The following is a 20,436-nucleotide window of genomic DNA, read 5'->3' on the forward strand; positions in this document are numbered from 1 at the left end:
GAGGGTGTTGAGAGATGTGGGGGAAGGTTAGTAGTAATAGTAATTGTTCTATACGGGGTTTGTAAATTGGCGGCAGGTGTGGAGTAAGGCGAAAACATTGTCTCCGTTCTTTTAACAAAGATCACACAAGCAGTCCTCTGAGGTCCAGTGACAGATTAGAGTTATTCCCAGTTGGAGTTGTGTAGTTTAGTACTGTATGCCAGCTCATTAAAGTGCATAAAAACAAGATTTGGGGGGATGGGAGGGGAGGACAAGGTACGTTATAAAGTAGGGTGCATATAAAGTCAAAAGTTCATAGTGTTGATAGAAAGCATTTTTGTCCTTACTGAAACGTAATTTATTTAAATTGCTTAAGGACACTTATCACCTTTGGTCTAGACAGGGCTTGTCAATTCCATGTGTTCTTCAGTGACATTTGTCAATCCGACAATAATTTCAGCATCTGATGTATTTATTTCTGGTTTGTAAAAGAACAAAAATGAATGGGAAAGAAGAACAATTTGACAAACGTAGCTTTTGCTCACTTTTTCATTTTGGAAGAATGAAGGGATTTGTTTTTTTTCTTAGCCTTGTGAATGTTTTGCAGTTGTGTATCAGAACATTTTAAGAAGGAAGAAATATTTCGATCAAGAATAGGTTTTTGAGACGAGAGTTTAGTTTTTCACGGTGTTTTAAAGGGCATCGTCGCCCATGGTAAATTTTGTGATGGTGTCAGGAGTGCAAGCAAATACACATACATATTTTAAAGCATTGTGTCATATGAAGTTTTTCAACTTTAGCCTCCCCCCCCCACCCAGTTTTGCCTGTGACTAGTTTAATCAAAGGAAAGACTTTAGTGAAGATAAATATTAAATATATGACTTTCATCTTTACATTGGACAGAACCTGTGTTCTGTCACTCTGAATTTTCTTCCACGTGTGGATTTGCCACAATCTCCTCAATTATATAGATTTTTCATTAGTAGATTTTGTACAGTTTGTGTTGGAGTGAAGGGAGGTAACATTGAGTGTGTTCAGGCACTGGTTTTAGTGGGTTATGTACGTTTACATTTAATCCTCATAGCTACCCCGTGCAGGTAATTTTATTCCTGCTGTACAGATAACCACACTAACCTCCAGTATTCCTAAGTAATTTTCCTGAGGAGGTTATATAGCTGGTAAATTGCAGAGCTAGAACCCAAACTCATGTGTGTCTGATTTTAGAATATGTGCTTTTTCTACTATATTCTGCATAAGTGTGTATGCTGCTAAAAATTTCATGAAAATGGAAATTTTTGTTACAAAGAAACCTTTCAGTTCTTTTGGTAATCTTGAAAGATTTCAGTGTTCTTGGTTGAAGATAATCTTAAGGTTTTTTTTTTTCTTTCTTTCTCATGTGTTCATTTTCTAGCCAGAGGTAACATTTTAACAGAAGTCTGCTGATTAGTAAGGATTCCTAGTAGCCGGTAGTGACCTATGTGAAATTCAGATGTTTCCAGTAACTTTGCCTCCAGTTTCAGCATGCCCAGGGTAATTAAAAGATCAAGTATTTTGTTTATTTTGGTCCTGAATAGTTTTTCAAATTATATTACTAAAATGAAATACCAGCTATTTCTGGGGGTCTGAATTTGCTTTATCATAGCTTGGAGGTATACACACATACCCACCCACCTACTTTCTCCAACAAGTGGAGTGCTTGATAACAGACACTGTTTTTCTTCTCTTTAATTTAGTACAGAGGTTTTGGATCCACTTTGTCGTTTGCAGAAAATACGGCAGCTATTCTGGGATCCAGCATAATCTTCTGTGGGGCTAGGGAGTGAAAGATCTTCCAGGTTCCCAGGCAGTGTTGGATATATCAGTGAAACAGCAGGAACATCTTGCCCGTGCGTGGCTGATAGTCACTTTTGTCCCCTAATGGTCTCTGCTCTTGCATCTTTGATGTGCTGCTGAGCTTGCCTCCTGGCCATTATTTCTGCTCAGGAGAGAGTTCAACTGGAAGAGTAGCAGCTCAAATAATAGGGAAAAAAACGGATGCTAAGTGTCTGGCACTCATCCTCCAGCTGGTCATTTGGTTAGTTTTACCTGTTGAATTACTTATCCCTGGCTGGGAGTTCGGGAAATGTTACTATGGAATTTGGGATTTACTGCGCCATCTTTTAAGATGTAAATTGTTTGGGGGGGCCCTCGGTTAAGTAGCCGATCTCTTACAGAAACATGGACATTAAAGGCTGGATGTAAAAGATGCCCTGTGCTCCTCAGGATGCATTTGTGTATGTATGAGTTTGGAGCTTTGCTTGAAATACTAACCTTGGAGTCCTGACAGGCAGTGTTTGGTCTCAATGAGCAAGGTTTTCATTATAGTTATACTCCCAAGAAAGAGTTAAATATCCTTCCTTATTTGTGAAGGTAATTACTCAGGATATTTGGGCTATTGGGGTGAAAAAATTGACAAATGATAATGCAACTGAGTGCTCATTCTGTAAATAGAAAAACCTTTCTGAAATGATTTATATTGCCGCTGTGTAAAGAAAAGGCACCAGAAAATTATCTCACATGTATTTAGATGTATATTTTCGTATTTTCCACATAATAAACCTCAATATATTACCATGGCCACAAATACTCGTTTGTTTAAAAGTGAAATGAACTTGAGGAAATACTGGAAACTGTCAAGATGAATTAATCCTAAATATTTAAGAACAGTTGTTATTGTTTAATTTGCTGGTAGTTCTATTAACTTATTTGGCCTTCCACCATCCCACTTCCTGCTTCAAATTTCCTTAGGTTCCTACCTGTCTCCTACTAGTTGTTCCAGCTAGTACTTGGAGCCCTAATTTCCCTTAGTTCTAATTGACACTGAAGTCTTTGGCAGAGTGGATGCTGATGGGGGCGGGGGGAGGAGCAAAACCCCTCTTAAGTCCATTCCCGTTCTCCGAGTCTCTGTGCTCTAGGAGATCAAGAAGGATCTGGACAAGACCTCTTTTTTTTTTTTTTTTAAGATTTTATTTATTTATTCGACAGAGATAGAGACAGCCAGCGAGAGAGGGAACACAAGCAGGGGGAGTGGGAGAGGAAGAAGCAGGCTCATAGCGGAGGAGCCTGATGTGGGGCCCGATCCCGAAACACCGGGATCACGCCCTGAGCCGAAGGCAGACGCTTAACCTCTGTGCCACCCAGGCGCCCCTGGACAAGACCTCTTAACCCACTCCTTTCTTTGTTGAAAAGGAGAATGAGAGTAGCCAGAATGAGAGAGGCAGCGTCAAGATCCTTGCCACGGTTTCTTTTTCTTTTCCTCCCCTCTGCTAAATATTCAGGAGGAAAGTCTGTAAAAGCTCATCTGCTCCAGGAGCAGGTCCTGCTCCCTTGTCCTCTTCTGCAGCGCACCCTGACCCCACACTTTCCCTTGCTTGTTTCAGCTGCCATCCTGCCCCTCATCCTTCTCTCCCAAGCAGGTCTTGCCTTCCTTATCCCAGGATCTCCTCCCACTGCAGCTCTGCCTTTTTGTCCTTCTAGCTCTGAAGCCTCTTGCAGTGCCAACTGCCGTCTTTCCTGCCTTTTCTCCTGCTCTGCCTCGATCATGGAAGCCTAGGCCCGTGGTCTTAGGGGAGGGAATAGTTCTACTTGAGGGCTGAGTGGGGCAGGGGTACGTGGTTTTATTCTAAGTTGGTTGCTAAATGAGTTTTCCCATAGAAACGTTGCCCGTGCAGGTTTGGTATTTTATTATACTTCTGTAACCTTATGGGTGTTTTAGCTTTTGTGGACTCGTTTGGAATCCTGCCACACAGACCTTTGTTTGCTGGGAAGGCAAGTTCTGAGATTCAAATAGATGGTTTAAAAAAATCAGTGTGTGCTCCAGAAGTTGTTGGGGGTTGCATGCTTTTTGTTAATTACTCAGTGGGATGGTATGGAGCACACCTTTAGGCTGTCCAAAATTAGATGTTATGTGGATCAGGTGGCTCTTCTGGGAGATAAACTGATAGCCTTTTTAGATCGTCAGTGAAGAATTTCTGAATTTAGGCACATGTTTTGAAATGTAGTTGTTCAGTCCATCCCAAGTTAATATTTGTCCTTAAAGCAGTTGTTACAGTGTTGTGGAAAGAACAGAGTTTTGCTTTGTCATAAAAAGAATATCTTGTTCCCACAATTTCTTGTTGCTGTTTTGAAACTTTTCAAGGGTATTTGGACTAGCAGTTATTTTATCCTGGTTTACTTAATGGTAAAGAGACAATGTGTTTGTTTTTATGTTGAAGATTTTAAAATAAAGTTTTATTAGTCTGTTGTTGAAGCTGCATGCCTTTACCACTGTTCAAACAAGTGAGGGATTTCAAGCAAAATATATTTTAAATTTGTTCTCTGTAAATGTGTTCAGTCTTTGCTTGGTGGAAAGACAGATTCCTAATAAAAGGCAAGATGGATCTCTCTCTCTCTCTCTCTTTTTTTTTTTTGGTTTCCAAACCACTCTTGTTTTAAAAATGGAATAAACACCCTTTATTTAAGAGTTTGCCAGATTATTTAATAACACACAGAGTGCAGTGGTTAAAAACATTTCTTGGGATAAAATGCTTAAATGTTCAAATCTTACTTTTGACACTAGCTCTGTGATCTTGGGCAAGTTGCTTAATCACTGACCTGTTTCCTCATTTTTGAAATTGGGGTAGTGTAATACTTACCTCACAGGATTTTTGTGAGGATTAAATGAGCCAGAGGATGTATAGTATATTTTTAGAACACAACTAGTGATGGTAAATACTCAAGAAGAGTTAGTTTTTTTATTACGTTCTCATCATTATTGTTACTGCTGCTATTACTACATTCTGAGATGACACCCCTTCTGTTGCGGGTGTGTGTGTGTATGTGTTGAGAGACTGTGACTGAAAGATAACATTTGTTTATTTGATAGTAATTTTTCATGCAAAGCTTATGAGGGGCCAGGGAGAGCAGTATATTAACTGCTGGATACATCCAAAATTGGCTGTAGTGCAGGAAATGCATAAAATATTAAGCTAATTTTTTTTTCGGTGACACCATTCCTATTATGTTCAGTATAAGAAACTGTGCCACTTTGATATATGAGCAAAACTGGATTATGTGAGTAACAGCGGTGTCTTTTATTAAAATTTGTGTAATTATCTTGGCGTCTATAAGGCCAAATTCTGTGTAGAGGGAGCCTCAATTTTTAAATGGTCCGTTTATTAAGACTTCTTTTTGGAATTCACCACCATTTTCCCATAGAAATAATGTCACATATGGCCTACAGATTCCCAGGCCAGTCCCACATACCTGAATTTGAAGACTGATAGTGCTATAAAAACTGACTTGTATGTACAACAGTGTCTCAACAAGAATATACACTGGGTGCCTCAGGTACTGCAAGATTATGAACACAGTCTTGAAAATGGGAAGGGGGAGTCACATTCCTTCACAGTCCTAGCAAGGACTTCCAAGTCTTGGGCAGAGGGCTTGCTTCTGTAATGGACGCTGAGGACAGGGTGAGTAGTGGGACCTGGTCTCTAGAAGGCAGAAGTTTTTTCCTGGTGTGGCTCCTCAAAAGGCTAGCTAGAATGGTGGTTGCCCTCAATTCTCTGTTGCATCACTTACAGAACTTCTCATCTGTAAAATGTAGATACTAGTACTGTACTGCCTACCTTATAGGTTCTTGGGAGGGTTCAATGTGTTAATATATATAAGGCATTTAAAATGCAGCTAGCCCATAGGCAAGTGCATAAGTAACATTATACACATATTTATAATTGTTATTGTTTTAGGACTTCTAGAATCCCCCCCTCTCTCTGGAACGCCTGGATGGCTTATTTGGTTAAGCCCCGCAGTCCCCCATCGGGCTCCCTGGTCAGCGGGCAGTTTGCTTGTCCCTCTCCCTCTGCCCCTCCCCACTGTTCGTGCTTTCTCTCTCTCTCTCTCTGCTCCTCTCGAATGAGTAAAACCGGAAAGAAAGAAAGAAAGAAAGAAAGAAAGAAAGAAAGAAAGAAAGAAAGAAAGAAAGAAAGAAAGAAAAAAAAGAAAGAAAAAAAGAAAGAAAAAAAGAAAGAAAGAAAAAAGAAAGAAAAAAAGAAAAAAGAGAGTCCTGTGATAGTGGAAAGAATGCTATGGGGATGGAGTGGAGTGTAAAGCATTTTTATATTTTAAAAATATGTTTCACAGGACTAAATGGGTTGTTTTATGTAGTGTACACTTTTGATGGAGTTAACTTCAGAATGACAAGTCATTTTTCCTTTTAAAAATGTTAAAGTTGGGGCACTTGGGTGCCTCAGTCGGTTAAGTGTCTGCCTTCAGTTCAGGTCATGATGTCAGAGTCCTGGGATCAAGCCCCGCATCAGGCTCCCAGCTCAGCCGGGAGCTGCTTCTCTTTCTCCCTCTGCCCCTCTTCCCTGCTCATGCTCACACGTGCTCTCTCTCTCTCTCAAATAAGACCTTAATAAATAAATAAAAATGTTAAAGTTACATAGAAAGCACACTTTCTTCATATTAGATGGAGAAGCTAACTGGAATGAATTGGTGAAATTAATTTTTTTGAACTTACTGATTTAATTAATACTAAGTTAGTATAATAATTGTCACTAATTGAGCAATATTTATTTATGTGTGTATTTTTTACTACGTACTGATTTGAGGTTGTGGTCATTATTGGTTTTTTTGGTCTTTTTCAGGGGTACCATATGCTATAGGCGGCATTGTCATTCTAAATTCCCACACAAGCTTTAAGTTTGATGTCAGAGTCGTCATTTAGTGTAAACAGGAAGTTATCTGTTAGGTTGCACATCATGAGCTTTACTTTTAGAAAGTCTTATCTTTTCTGCTCCAGAAGTAGCTTTTGGCTATTAGTCATGGGTGGCAAAGAAATTAATTTTGAGTTGGTAACATTTAGATGAAAATGTTTCAATTGAAAATAGCATGTATTGAGGGACACTGTCAGTAAACAAATTCTCTTGCTGGGTGGGAATCCTCTAGAACTTAAAGAAAATTGGGAAAGTGATGAACTTAATTAAATAACTGTTTCTGCTTATGGAGAGCTGCTTATAATTTTGGACAAATTAGCCTATTCAGAGGACCTTGGTTTCCTTATAAAATTAGGAGATTTGACTAGATATGTGAACCTATTAGTTCACTTCTTAGATTTGAAAGACCCTTTTATTTAATAAAAACGTAAGATCAAGTGGCTAGTGTTAGAGCTTTATGAATCAATACTAGTCACTAAATCTAGATCTTTAACCAGTTTACCTTTTTGGGTTTGAATAGTTTCAAACCAATTTTACTGTGAGTTTGAGAGTTCCTAGTTGGTTTGGCACTTCTATGAATATTTTTTTGGTAGTTAGCATGTTGTCTAATACTGACTTTTTAAGTTTTTGTTAGTTATTTGATTTCTGTGATTTGACCTGAACCAATCAAACTTTTTTGCTCTCTTATCCCCTAACAACTTTTTTTGAAAAACAAGTACTCCTTCATACTTAAACAATTTATTAAAAGTTTATTAAATATGCAGAAAGCATATATCAGTAGTAAACAGCTCAGTTAATTTTCACCAACTGAGCACACCTTTGTACCAGCACCCAGATCAAGAAAGTGAACGTTATTAGCCACTTAAAAGCCCCTTTGTATGCCCTTCTGATCATTTACTACCCTACCCATCCCCTCACCATTTCCGACTTTTTTTTTTTTTTTGAAAACTGGAAATTTGTACCTCTTCATGTCCTTCACCATTTCCCTGACATTTAACGTCACATAGTTTTGCCTACTTTTGTGCTTTATGTAAATGGAATCCTCGTGTGCTCTTAGGCGACATTATGAATGTGAGATTTATGTATATACTGTGTATAGTTGTAGACTGTTTCTTCTCATTAGGGTATATTCCTTGGTGTGGCTATATCACTATTATTCTGTTGTTGATGGATATGTAGATAGGTCTCAGTTTTTGGAGAATGTCTTTGTGACCTTGGAGTAGGGAAAGATTTCTTAAACAAGACTTTTTCAATAGTAAGTATTTCTTTTGGAGTTGCCACTGGAGAAAGAAGAGAGAACTGGTTTATTTTAATATGGACATCTGAAACATTTTTTTAAATGTTAATAAATAGTAAAATCTTTTACTCTAAATGTCAGCGAAAGTGTCAGTATTTACAACTAAATTTTCTAGGTGACTGAGTTTTGTGCTTTTATAACTATTTTGGGCTGAATTCCTTCAAGAATGTGTCATGTACTTCGTTGACTATTTTGACTTGCTGATTTGTAGAAGTTCTTTATTATGTGCTAGAAATGAGCCCTTGCTTGTTGCATGAGCATGTATTTTTTCATTTTTGATGTGTTTTTTGATAAACCAAAATTCTTTAATGTCATCTGATTTAGAAATATTTTCTTTTGTATTTAAAATAGATATCAGGTTCAGTTTAAAATATCCTTCCCTATCTCAAGGTCTTGAAGATACTGTCATCTTCCAGAAGCTTTGTATTTGGCTTTCACTTATGGGTCTAGCACGTACCTGAAATTGACTTTTGTGCATTGTGTGACAAAGGGGACAATATTGTTGTTTTCTACATGGCTAGTTAATTGTCCTAGCACAGTCTTTTTCCTGCTTTTTTAGAAATCAAATATTCCTATGTTTGTGGTTCTGTTTCATAGCTGTGTATTCTGTTCCATTGCTCACTGCGCTGATACCACACTGTGTTCGTCACTAAGACTTGATTGTAAGTCTTGCTGGTCAGTAGAACAGGTTCTTCCACTTGCTTGTCCTTTCAGAGCATCTTGGGTATTCTTGGCCCTTTGCACATTTATAATGCGTTTTAATATCATTATGTCACTTTCCACACACCACATGTACACACACACAAAACCTGTTGGAATTTTGATTGGATTTCTGTGAAATCTATAGAGCAATTGATAACTGACATCTTTATAATTTTCTTTTCTTTTCTTTTTTTTTTTTTAAAGATTTTATTTATTTATGTGACAGAGAGACAGCCAGCGAGAGAGGGAACACAGCAGGGGAGTGGGAGAGGAAGAAGCAGGCTCCCAGCGGAGGAGCCTGATGTGGGACTTGATCCCGGAACGCCGGGATCACGCCCTGAGCCGAAGGCAGACGCTTGACGACTGTGCTACCCAGGCGCCCCTATCATTTTATTTTCTAATTCATGATCATGATCTGCTCCGTTTACTTAGGTCCTCTTCAATTTCTCTCAATATTGTTTATAATTTTCTTCAGAGAAACGTTCTAACATTTAAGATTTTTATTCCTAGGTATTTGGTATTTTTTGATATTGTAGTTTTTAAAGAGATCATTTTGTTTATCAAAATACAATTGACTTTTTCATATCGACCTTATATATAACAGTTGTGCTAAATGCTTATTACTTTAGTAATTTATCTTCAGGCTTTTTGTTTCCTTTCGAATTGCTGTACTTTTGGTTCTTAGTCCTGACTAGTACTAAGATTATATTATTGAATAGAAGTGGAAATACAGGGCACCATTGTCTTGTTCCCTTTTGCAAATGGGAAACTTTCAGTATTTTTTCATTAAATATGTATTTGCTTTAATTTTTTCCCAGTTACCCTATCAAATTAAGGAAGTTTTATTCTGTTCTTAGTTTGCTAAGGGCTTATCTCATGAATGATACTGGATTTTTACCAAATATTTATTGTTAAAAAGGAATTAGATTTTGCTCCTTGAATCAGATTATACCTATTGATTTTCTAATGCTAAATCAACTTTGCATTCCAGGAATAAACCCAGTTAGTTCCAGTTAGTATCACATTTTCCTTAGGAATTTTGAATCTTTGTTCTTGAGTGAGATTGGCATCTAATTTTGTTTCCTTGTAGTGCCCTTGTCAGGTTTTGGTAGCCTTTTAAAATGAGTTAAGGAATATACCTGTTGTTTCTATTCTCTGGAAGAGAGTGTGTTAAGATTGGTTTTATTTCTTCTTTAAAGGTATGAGAGAACTGAGCCCTGATGCCCTTTAGGCCTTAGAGTTTTCTTTGTAGGAAATTTTTTTTTTTTTTTTAAGATTTTATTTATTTATTTGACAGAGAGAGAGACAGCCAGCGAGAGAGGGAACACAAGCAGGGGGAGTGGGAGAGGAAGAAGCAGGCTCATAGCAGAGGAGCCCAATGCGGGACTCGATCCCATAACGCTGGGATCACGCCCTGAGCCGAAAGCAGAGGCTTAACGACTGAGCCAGCCAGGCGCCCCTGTAGGAAATCTTTTAATTACAGATTCAAGTTTTAAAATACTAGTAGTACACTTCAGGTTTCTCTTTCTTTTTCTCTTTCTTTCTCTTTCTTTCTTTCTTTCTTTCTTTCTTTCTTTCTTTCTTTCTTTCTTTCTTATTGAGGTACAAACATCATAACATATAACATTGTATCAGGCCTACAACACAATGATTCCATATTTGTCTATATTACAAAATGATCACCACAATAGGTCTAGCTAACATCTGTCACCATACATAGTTATTACCCCAGTTTTCTTTTTTTTTTTTTGATGAAGACTTTTAAGATTACTCTCTTAGCATCTTTCAAGGGTGCAATACTGTATTATTAACTGTAGTCACCATGATGTACATTACATCCCAGGACTTATTTATTTTATAACTGGAAGTTGGTACCTTTTGACCTCCTTCATCCATTTTGCCCACCCTCACTTGCTGCCTCTGGCAGCCACTAATCTAATCTGTTCTCTGTATCTATGAGCTTTTTTTTCCCCCCCAAGATTCTACATATAAGTGAGATCATATAGTATTTGTCTTTCTTTTTTATTATAAATAATGCTGCAATGAATGTGGGAGTTAGTGTTTTTTGAGTTAGTGTTTTTGGGTTTTTTTGGGTGAATACCCAGAAGTGGAATTGCTGGATCATATGGTAGTTCTATTTTTAATCTATTGAGAAACCTCCATACTGTTTTCCATGGAGGTGGCTCCATTTTCATTCCTACCAGCAGTGGACAAAGGGTTCCCTTTGCTTCACATCCTCACCAGCACTTTGTTATTTCTTGTCTTTTGATATTAACCATTCTGACAGGTGTGAGATAATAGTTCATTGTGGGTTTTTTTTTCCCACTTTTTTTTTTTTAAGTAAGCTCTACACCCAGTGTTGGTCTCGAACTCACGACCTGAGATCAAGAGTTGCATGCTCTAGCAGCTGAGCCAACCTGGAGCCTCTTGTGCTTTTTTGTGTTTTGTTTTTAAGATTTTATTTGACAGAGAGCACTCGCACGGGCAAGTGCACAAGCAGGGGGAGAGGGAGAGGGAGAAGCAGGCTCCCTGCTGAGCATGACCTGAGCCTGAGGCAGATGCTTAACCGCCTTAGCCACCCAGAGCTACCCAGGCGCCCCCTCGTTGTGCTTTTGATTTGCATTTCCCTGATCATTAATGGTGTTGAGCATCTTTTCATGTAGCTGTTGGCCTTCCGCATGCCTTGTTCAGAAAAGTGACTATTCAGAACTTCTGCCCATTTACAAATTGGGTTGTTTGGGTTTTTTTTTTTTTTGCTATTGAGTTGTATGAATTCTTTATATATTTTGGTTATTAACTACTTACCAGAGATATGACTTGCAGATATTTTCTCCCATTCAGTAAGTTGCCTTTTCATTTTTGTTGACGATTTCCTTTGCTCTGCAGAGCCTTTTAGTTTGACGTAGTTGGATTTGTTTGCTTTGCTTTTGGAGTCAGATCTAGAAAAATCCTCACCAAGGCTAATGTCAAGCTTATTATAGCCCGTGTTCTCTTCTAGAAGTTTTATGGTTTCACGTCTTATATGTTCAAGTGTTTAGTCTGTTTTGAGTTAATTTTTGGGTATGGGGTAACATAGTGATCCAGTTTCATTCTTTTCCAAGTGGCTGTCCAATTTTCCTGACAGACTTTATTGAAGAGATCTCCTTTCCTCACTGTGTGTTTTTGGCTCCTTTGTCATAAATTGATTGACCATATATGCTGGAATGTATTTCTGGGCTGTCTAATCTGTTCTGTTGGTCTATGTGTTTGTTTCTATGCCAATTCCATACTCTTTGATGACTATAGCTTTGTAAGATAGACTGAAATCAGCGAGTATGATGCCTCCAGCCTTGTTCTTTTTTCTCAAAATGGCTCTGGCCTTTTTTGGGGTCTTGGAGGTCAGTCCTACACATTTTAGTATTGTTTGTTCGAAATACCAAACTGCCATTGGTATTTTGATAGGGATTGCGTTGATTCTGTGGATTGCTTTGGGTGGTTATGGACATTTTAACAGTATTAGTTCTTCCAATCCAGGAGCATGGGATATCTTGCCATTTATTTGTGTCTTCAATTTCTTTCATCAGTGTCTTACAATTTTCAGTGTACAGACAAATCTTTCACCTCTTTGGTTAAATTTTTTCCTACCTATTTTATTCTTTTTGATGTAAATGGTATTGTTTTCTTAATTTCTCTGATAGAAATGGAACAGATTTCTGTGTTTTGATTTTGTTTCTGCAACTACTGAATTCATTTATTAGCTCTAAAAGTTTTTTGGTGGAATTTTTAGGGTTTTCTCTATATAATATGTCGTCTGCACATAGTAACAGTTTTACTTTTCCCTTACTAATTTGAATGCTTATTTCTTTTTCTTGCCTAAGGTCTGCCAAGATTTCCAATACTATGTTGAATCAGAGTGGTGAGAGTGGGCATCCTTTTGTTGTTCTTGATCTGTTGTTCTTGATCTGTTCTTGTTCTGTTGGAGTATGATGTTACGTGAGAGCTTGTTATATATGGCCTTTATTGTTTTGAGGTGTGTTCCCTCTAACCCACTTTGTTCAGACTTTTTATCATAAAAAGATGTTGAATTTTTTTGCATCTGTTGAGTGGATCATATGATTTTTATCCTTTATTTTGTTAATGTGGTGTGTAACTTGATTTGCATGCTTGTATCCCTGGAATAAATTTCACTTGATTCCGGTGTATGATCCTTTTAATGTATCGTTGAACTTGGTTTGTTAATATTTTGTTGAGGATTTTGCATCTGTGTTCATCAGTGATACTGGCCTATAATTTTCTTCGATTGTGATGCCCTTGTCTAGTTTTGGTATTAGAGTAATGCTGGCCTTGTAAAATGAGTTTGGAAGTGTTCCCTTCACTTCTGTTTTTTTGGAAGAGTTTGAGAATGATTGGTATTTTTCTTTGAATGTTTGGTAGAAGTCACTAGTGTTACTGTCTGTCCTGGTGTTTTGCTCATTGGGAGGTATTTGATTATTGACGCAATCTCCTTACTAGTAATTGTTGTATTCACATATTCTGTTCTGCCATAATTCAGTCTTGGAAGGTTGTATGTTTCTAGGAATTCATCCATTTCTTCCAGATTTTTCAGTTTGTTTGCATATAATTGTTTATTGTGGTCTCTTATCCTTTGTATTTATGTGGTATCTGTTGTATCCTCTTTGATTTCTGTTTTTATGTATTTGAGCCCTCTTTTTTTCTTGTTGAGTGTAGCTAAAGGTTCTCAATTTTATCTTTTCAGAGAACTAGCTCTTAGTTTTATTGATCTTTTCTGTTGTCTTTTTCATCTTTATTTCACTTATTTCTGCTCTGTTCTTTGTTATTTCCTTTATTCTACTAACTCTGTGCTTCCCCCCTGCCCCCAGTCCCTTGAGGTGTAATGTTAAGTTGTTTGAGATCTTTTTTGTCTTGATATATTTGCTGCATTGCATGAATCTTGGCATATTGTATTTACATTTTCATTTGACTTGGTATTTCTTGAAAGTTTTTATTTAAATTCCAGTTAGTTAACCTACAGTGTAGTATTAGTTTCAGGTGTACAGTATAGTGATTTAGCACTTCCAGACATCACTTGGTGCTCATTGTAAGCGCACTTCTCAATCCCCTCCACCTGTTTCACCCGTCCCCACCCCACACTCCTCCCCTCTGGTAACCATCAGTTTGTTCTCTATAGTTAAGAGTCTGTTTCTTGGTTTGCCCCCCCTTTTTTTGCCTTTGCTCATTTGTTTTGTTTCTTAAATTCCACATGAGTGAAATCATATCGTATTTTGCTTAGCATAATATTCTCTAGTTTCGTCCACATCATTGTAAATGGCAATATTTCATTCTTTTTTATGGCTGAGTAATATTTCATTATATATTCCAGGAACCTCCATACTGTTTTCCAGAGTGGTGCATCAGTTTGCATTCCCACGAACAGTGCAAGACAGTTGCCCTTTCTTTACAGCCTTGCCAACACCTGTTGTTTCCTGTGTTGTTGATTTTAGCCATTCTGACAGGTGTGAGGTGATAGCTTATTGTAGTTTTGATTTGCATTTCCGTGATGGTAAGTGATGTTGAGCATCTTTTCATGTGTCTCTTGGCCATTTGCATGCCTTCTTTGGAGAATTGTCTATTCATGTCTTCTGCCCATTTTTTAACTGGATTATGTTTTGGGGATTGAGTTTGATAAGTTCTTTATATATTTTGGATACTAACCCTTTATCAGATGTCATTTGCAAATATCTTCTCCCATTTCGTAGGTCGCCTTTTTGTTTTGTTGATTGTTTCCTTCTCTGTGCACAAGCTTTTTATTTTGATGTAGTCCCAGTAGCTTATTTTTGCTTATGTTTCCCTTGCCTCTGGTGGCATACCTAGAAAGAAGTTGCTATGGCTGATGTCAAAGAAGTTACTGCCTATGTTCTCTTTTAGGATTTTTATGGTTTCAGGTCTTACGTTTAGGTCTTTCATCCATTTTAAATTTATTTTTGTGTATGGCATAAGAAAGTGGTCCAGTTTCCTTCTTTTGCACGTCGCTGTCCAGTTTTCCCAATACCATTTGTTGAAGAGACTGTCTTTTTCCCATCAGATATTCTTTCTTGCTTTGTTGAAGTTTAATTGACCATATAATTGTGAGTACATTTGTGGGTTTTCTGTTCTGTTCCATGGATCTTTATGTCTGTTTTTATGCCAGTACCATATGATTTTGATTACTGTAGCTTTGTAATATAACTTGAAGTCTGGAATTTTGATGTCTCCAGCTTTGCTTTTCTCTTTCAAGATTGCTTTGGCTATTCGAGGTCCTTCGTGGTTCTATACAAATTTTAGGATTGGTCTAGTTCTGTGAAAAAACCTGTTGGTATTTTGGAGGGATTGCATTAAATGTGTAGATTGCTGTCTCAATGTGTTTTTTGATTTCTCTTTTTGATTTCTTTGTTGACCCATTAGTTCAGTAGTTTCATCTCCACATATTTGTGAATTTTCTATTTTTCTTGTAATTGATTTTAGTTTCATACCATTGTAGTTGGGAAAAGATGCTTAATATTGCTTTATTTCTTATAACCATTTGGTAAACCATATATTTATAAAAATTTGTTTCATCTGAAGTTTCAAATGTATTGGCATTACAGTTACACTTTTTTTGTCATTTAATGTATACAGATTCCTTAGTGATAGTCCTCTTTTCTTTTTTTTTTTTTTTAAAGATTTTATTTATTTATTTGACAGAGAGAGACAGCCAGCGAGAGAGGGAACACAAGCAGGGGGAGTGGGAGAGGAAGATGCAGGCTCCCAGCGGAGGAGCCTGATGTGGGGCTCCATCCCAGAACTCCGGGATCACGCCCTGAGCCGAAGGCAGATGCTTAACGACTGAGCCACCCAGGCGCCCCCTCTTTTCTTTTTTTTAATAGCTTTGAGTGTACAATTTAGTGGTTTTTAATACATTCACAGACTTCTCCACCATCATCATAATCAATTTTAGAACATTTTCATCATCCAAAAAGAAATCCTGCTCCCATTAGTAGTCACTCCTCATTATCTCCTAATCCCTTCCCTCTTCATCAGCCCTAGGTAATCACAAGTCTTTTTTCTTCTTATAGATTTATTTATTCTGAAATTTTCATATAAATGGAGTCATATGATATTTGGTCTTTTGTGAATGGTTTCTTTCACTTAGCATAATGTTAAGGTTTACCTATAGTGTAACACTTACCAGTTTTATATTTTTATTACCATAAAATATTACATTTTATGGATATATCATTTTATTTATTCATTCATCAGTTGATGGACATTTGGGTGATTTTTACTTTGTTGCTCTCATGAATAATGGTGCCATAAACTATTTCATGTACAAGTTTTCATGCAAATGTATATTTTCATTTGTTTTGGGCCTTTTTCATTCATTACTGGGTATATGTATCTTTTTTTTCCCCCTCCCTTTAAAAATAATTTCCAGGGCACCTGGGTGGCTCAGTTGGTTAAGCGTCTGCCTTTGGCTTGGATCATGATTTTGGGGTCCTGGGATTGAGCCCCATGCTCAGCGGGGAGTCTGCTTCTCCCTCTGCCCCCCCCCCATGCTTGCACGCTCTCTTGCTCTCAAATAAATAAATAAAAACTTAAAAAAAAAATAATTGCCGTGGAGGTTTAGTAATTAAAATAATTTCTCCAAGAAACCATTTTGGGTGTTTTCCTATTTTGTTAATATCTGTTTTTATGTTCATTATTTCCTTTTACTTAGAGTTTATGTTTGCTTATTCTAACTTCTTAACATAGGTAGTTAGGTATGAATTTGCGACCTTATTTCCTTCCTAACACATGGATTTAAAACTGTCATTTCAGGGGAGACAAACCATGAGAGACTCTGGACTCCGGGAAACAAACTGAGGGTTACAGAAGGGAGGGGGGGTGCGGGATGGGGTAGCTGGGTGATGGCTATTAAGGAAGGCACATGTTTTGATGAGCACTGGGTCTTATATGCAACTAATGAATTGTTGAACACTACATCAAAAACGAATGATGTACTATATGCTGGCTAACTGAACATAATAAAAAAAAACCTTGAAAAACAAAATAAAACAAAATTATGTCACTTTCAGTATTGCTTTACCCGAATCCCATAATTTTGGGGAGGGGTAATATTTTCGTTATTTCACATCATTTTCTAATTTCCATTGTTATGTCTTCTTTGATCAGGGGGTTATTTAAAATTGTGTTTCTTAAGTTTTAGTAATAAGATAATTTTCTAAGTATACGTATTTTATAATTGGTTACTGTCTTTATTACATTTTCCTTAGAGAACTTCCTTTGAGTGACTTTAAGATTTCTTCAGATTTACTTTATGGTCAACCTGTGGTCATTTTCTGTAATGTAAGTGCTTGCTTCACAAGTATATATTCTTTTTTTTTTTTAAAGATTTTATTTATTCATTTGACAGAGAGAGAGAGACAGCCAGAGAGAGAGGGAACACAAGCAGGGGGAGTGGGAGAGGAAGAAGCAGGCTCCCAGCAGAGGAGCCTGATGTGGGGCTCTATCCCATAACGCCAGGATCACGCCCTGAGCCGAAGGCAGACGCTTAACGACTGAGCCACCCAGGCGCCCCCACAAGTATATATTCTGTAGCTCTTGGATTCAGTGTTCCATGTATGCCTATTGGTGAAATTTGTTAATTGTGTTGTATCTGTATCATTACAGATTTTTTATCTTCTTATTCTTTTAACTACTGAGAGAGGTCTTTAAATCTGCCACTGTGATACTGACCTATGTCTGTTTCTCCTAGTAATTCTATCTACTTTACCTATGTATATAATTTGAGGCCATGTTACCAATTGCATACAAATTTAGTTAATTATATTCTGGTGAATTAAGCATTTCATTGTTTTTGAAGTGACTCTTTTAAGCCTAGTGATGATTTTTCTTTAATATCTGTTTTATCTGAAACTAATTTAGCTATTCTATATTTTGGCTGATGTTTGCATGATGTATTTTTCTATCCTTTTACTTTTAATCTTTTTTTTTTTAAGAGATTTTATTTATCCATTTGACAGAGAGAGAGCACACGCATGGGGAGCAGCAGAGGGAGAGGGAGAAGCAGGCTCCCCGCTGAGCAGGGAGTCTGATGTGGGGCTGAATCCCAGGACCCTGGGATCATGACCTGAGCTGAAGGCAGATGCCCAACGAACTGAGCCACCCAGGCGCCCCTCCTTTTAATCTTTTTGTATTATGTTTTAGATGCATCTCTTGAAAGCAACATCTATTTGTAGTTTTTTGGATTTTTTAAAATCCAGTCTGATAATCTTTAATTTTTTGGAGAACATTTAATTGATCTACATTTAATATGATTAGTGGTTTTTTTGACTTTACTTCCAGCATCACATTTCTGTTTCACCTGTTATGTATTTTCTTTGTCTCTTCCGTTAGTTTGATTATTTTTTGGTATCACTTTTTCCATTATTGATTCAAATACCACATAGTCACTTTCTTTTTGCGATTACCCCAGTACTTACAGCATGTATATTTCACTTATCTAAGTCTAGTGTTAAGTGATACTTTTACTTTCCTTTTGGTTGAAGCAAGAGTATTAAAACTCCGTAGTTCATTTAACCATCTCCTGACATAACATGCTGTTCTGTAATTTCATTTTCTGTATATATTTTTTTTATACAAGGTATACATATTTAATATATATAACTTAATGAGTTCAGAAGTAAGTTTCTGTACGTACCTTAAACTCCAGAAGACATTATTTTATACAGTGTTCTGTTAGTTTTTAAACCAGTTACTTACACTTTCATGGTTCTTCATTCTTTTCTGCATCTCTGCCCTTCCATTTGGATCAGTTTTCTTTTGCTTTATGATTTTTTGGGGTTTGCTGGAAGTGAATTCTGTTTTTATTTGTCTGAAAATACATTTCATTTCCGTTCTTGATGGATATTTTCTCTGCAGTGGAATACTAGGTTGGCAGTTGTTTTTCTTTCTGCTCCTTAGAGATTGTTTTAGCTTCCATGTTTGTTGTTGCAAATTAAGCTATCTGAAGTGTTGCTTCTTTGAAAGTAATCGCCTCCCCCCTCTTGCTTTTAAGTTTTTCTTTGTTGATTGTGCGCTTGGAATTCATTGAGAATCTTTTTTTTTTTTTTAAGATTTTATTTATTTATGTGAGAGAGATAGCGCATGACCAGGGGGAGGTACAGAGGGAGAGGGAGACTCCTTGCCTAACAGGGAGCCTGACTCGGGGCTTGGTCCCAGGACCCCAGGATCATGGCCTGAGCATGGAAGGCAGACGCTTAGCCAACTGAACCACCCACGTGCCCCACTGAGAATCTTACATTTGTGGTTTGACATCATACATCAGTTTTGGAAAATTTTAGCTACTCAAATATATTGCTTCTGCCCCATACTGTCTTTTCTTCTGGGATTCCAATTAACTGTGTTGTATGGTAGACCTTCTACTGTACTCTAAGCTTTTTTTCTTCTTGATCTGTCTTTTGATTTACTGTCTCAACTGTTGCTCTGATTTACTATCTCATTGGCTGTTAAACCTAAACCTGTTTATTGAATTCTTAATTTCGGTTTTTGTATTTTTCAGTAACAATTACTTTTTGTTTGTTTTAAAAATCTGGTATGTCACTTTTTATGGTTTTTTAGTTCATTGCTGAGATTGAGTTGTAATTTAAAAATCTCTGCCTGGTAATTGCAGTATTTGGAGTCCCTGTGAGTCACTTTTTGTTTTGTTTGCTATTTCTATGGCTTTTGATCTTGTTCTCTTGTCTCCTCAAGTGCCCGGTTCTCTTTAATTGTATGCTGGGCATTGGATTTGAAAAATTATTTTACAAATTATTTGAGACCAAGGATATTTCCCAGAAAGGATTTATTTTTGTGGCATCTGCTTTTTTTTTTTTTTTTTTTTTGAGAGAGAGAGAGCAAGGAGGGGCAGAGGGAGACAATCTTAAGCAGGCTCCATGCACAGTGCAGAGCCCAACGGAGGGCTTGATCTCACAACCTGAGATCGTGACCTGAGCCAAAATCAAGAGTTGGATGCTTAACTGCTTGAGCCACCCAGGCGCCCCGTATTTTTATGGCATCTGCTTGAGAGAATCCAGGATTGCTTAGTCTCATCTTACCTTTTAAGATGTTTCTGGGCTGACCAGATGACTCCAGGCCAAATTGCATTCAGTGTATGGACTGATTCATTTCTGGTTCACCCTTACTAATAAGGTACTGCTCTTCAGGTTCCTAACCTGAAGGTGGGAGAAGGGGATATTCCTTCTGTCCTTCTCAGCATGTCAGGCTGTCAGATATAGTTTAACCTCAGTTTCTTCTGGATCGTTGGGGTAACCTCTCAGAATTTTCCGGTCCTCTAGTCAATCCAAAAGCACTGTCTTGTCGGTTCTTCAGTCCTTTAAGAAAGTCATTTCTTACATTTTGTGCAGCTCTATTTACATGGCTTCAGCAGGAAGATTGGTTCACATTACCTAATGTGCCATAACCAAGAGAGGAGGTCCTCCTGTTGGCTCTTTAATGGCAGAATATGATTTTGTCGTGTTTCTCTAAGAGTTCAAACTCAGCCCCTACTTCTGTTTGTTTTATGTAATTGTACTCACTTGGATAATTTTGTACATTTGTATTAAAAGGTTATATTCTGTGTGTGTGTGTAAATATATATAAAGTTTTACCAGAATACTCAGTATTTGAAGTCTCTTCAATGTTGGGCAGTTTCTAGACCTTGACAATGGACACATTTGTTGTATTTAA

At 37.3% G+C, this 20,436-nt stretch overlaps 1 protein-coding gene across 7 annotated transcripts in view; it reads left to right on the forward strand.

Annotated features, from left to right (window-relative positions):
* Positions 1-20,436, forward strand: part of TAB3 (TGF-beta activated kinase 1 (MAP3K7) binding protein 3) — an 85,041-nt gene that overhangs the window by 587 nt on the left and 64,018 nt on the right. Inside the window, exon 1 of one of the 7 annotated variants that reach the window (XM_087859774.1) lies at positions 1,285-1,509. The exons of the other annotated variants lie outside the window; for them this stretch is intronic. The gene's annotated coding sequence lies outside the window, so the exon portion shown is untranslated. Of the gene's footprint in view, positions 1-1,284; positions 1,510-20,436 lie in introns of those variants that run through there. 7 annotated transcript variants of the gene reach the window in all.

This window comes from Ursus americanus, chromosome X (genome assembly GCF_024610735.1).
Source record: "Ursus americanus isolate L20-20 chromosome X, mUrsAme1.1.p, whole genome shotgun sequence".
Classification (NCBI taxonomy): Eukaryota; Metazoa; Chordata; class Mammalia; order Carnivora; family Ursidae; genus Ursus; species Ursus americanus.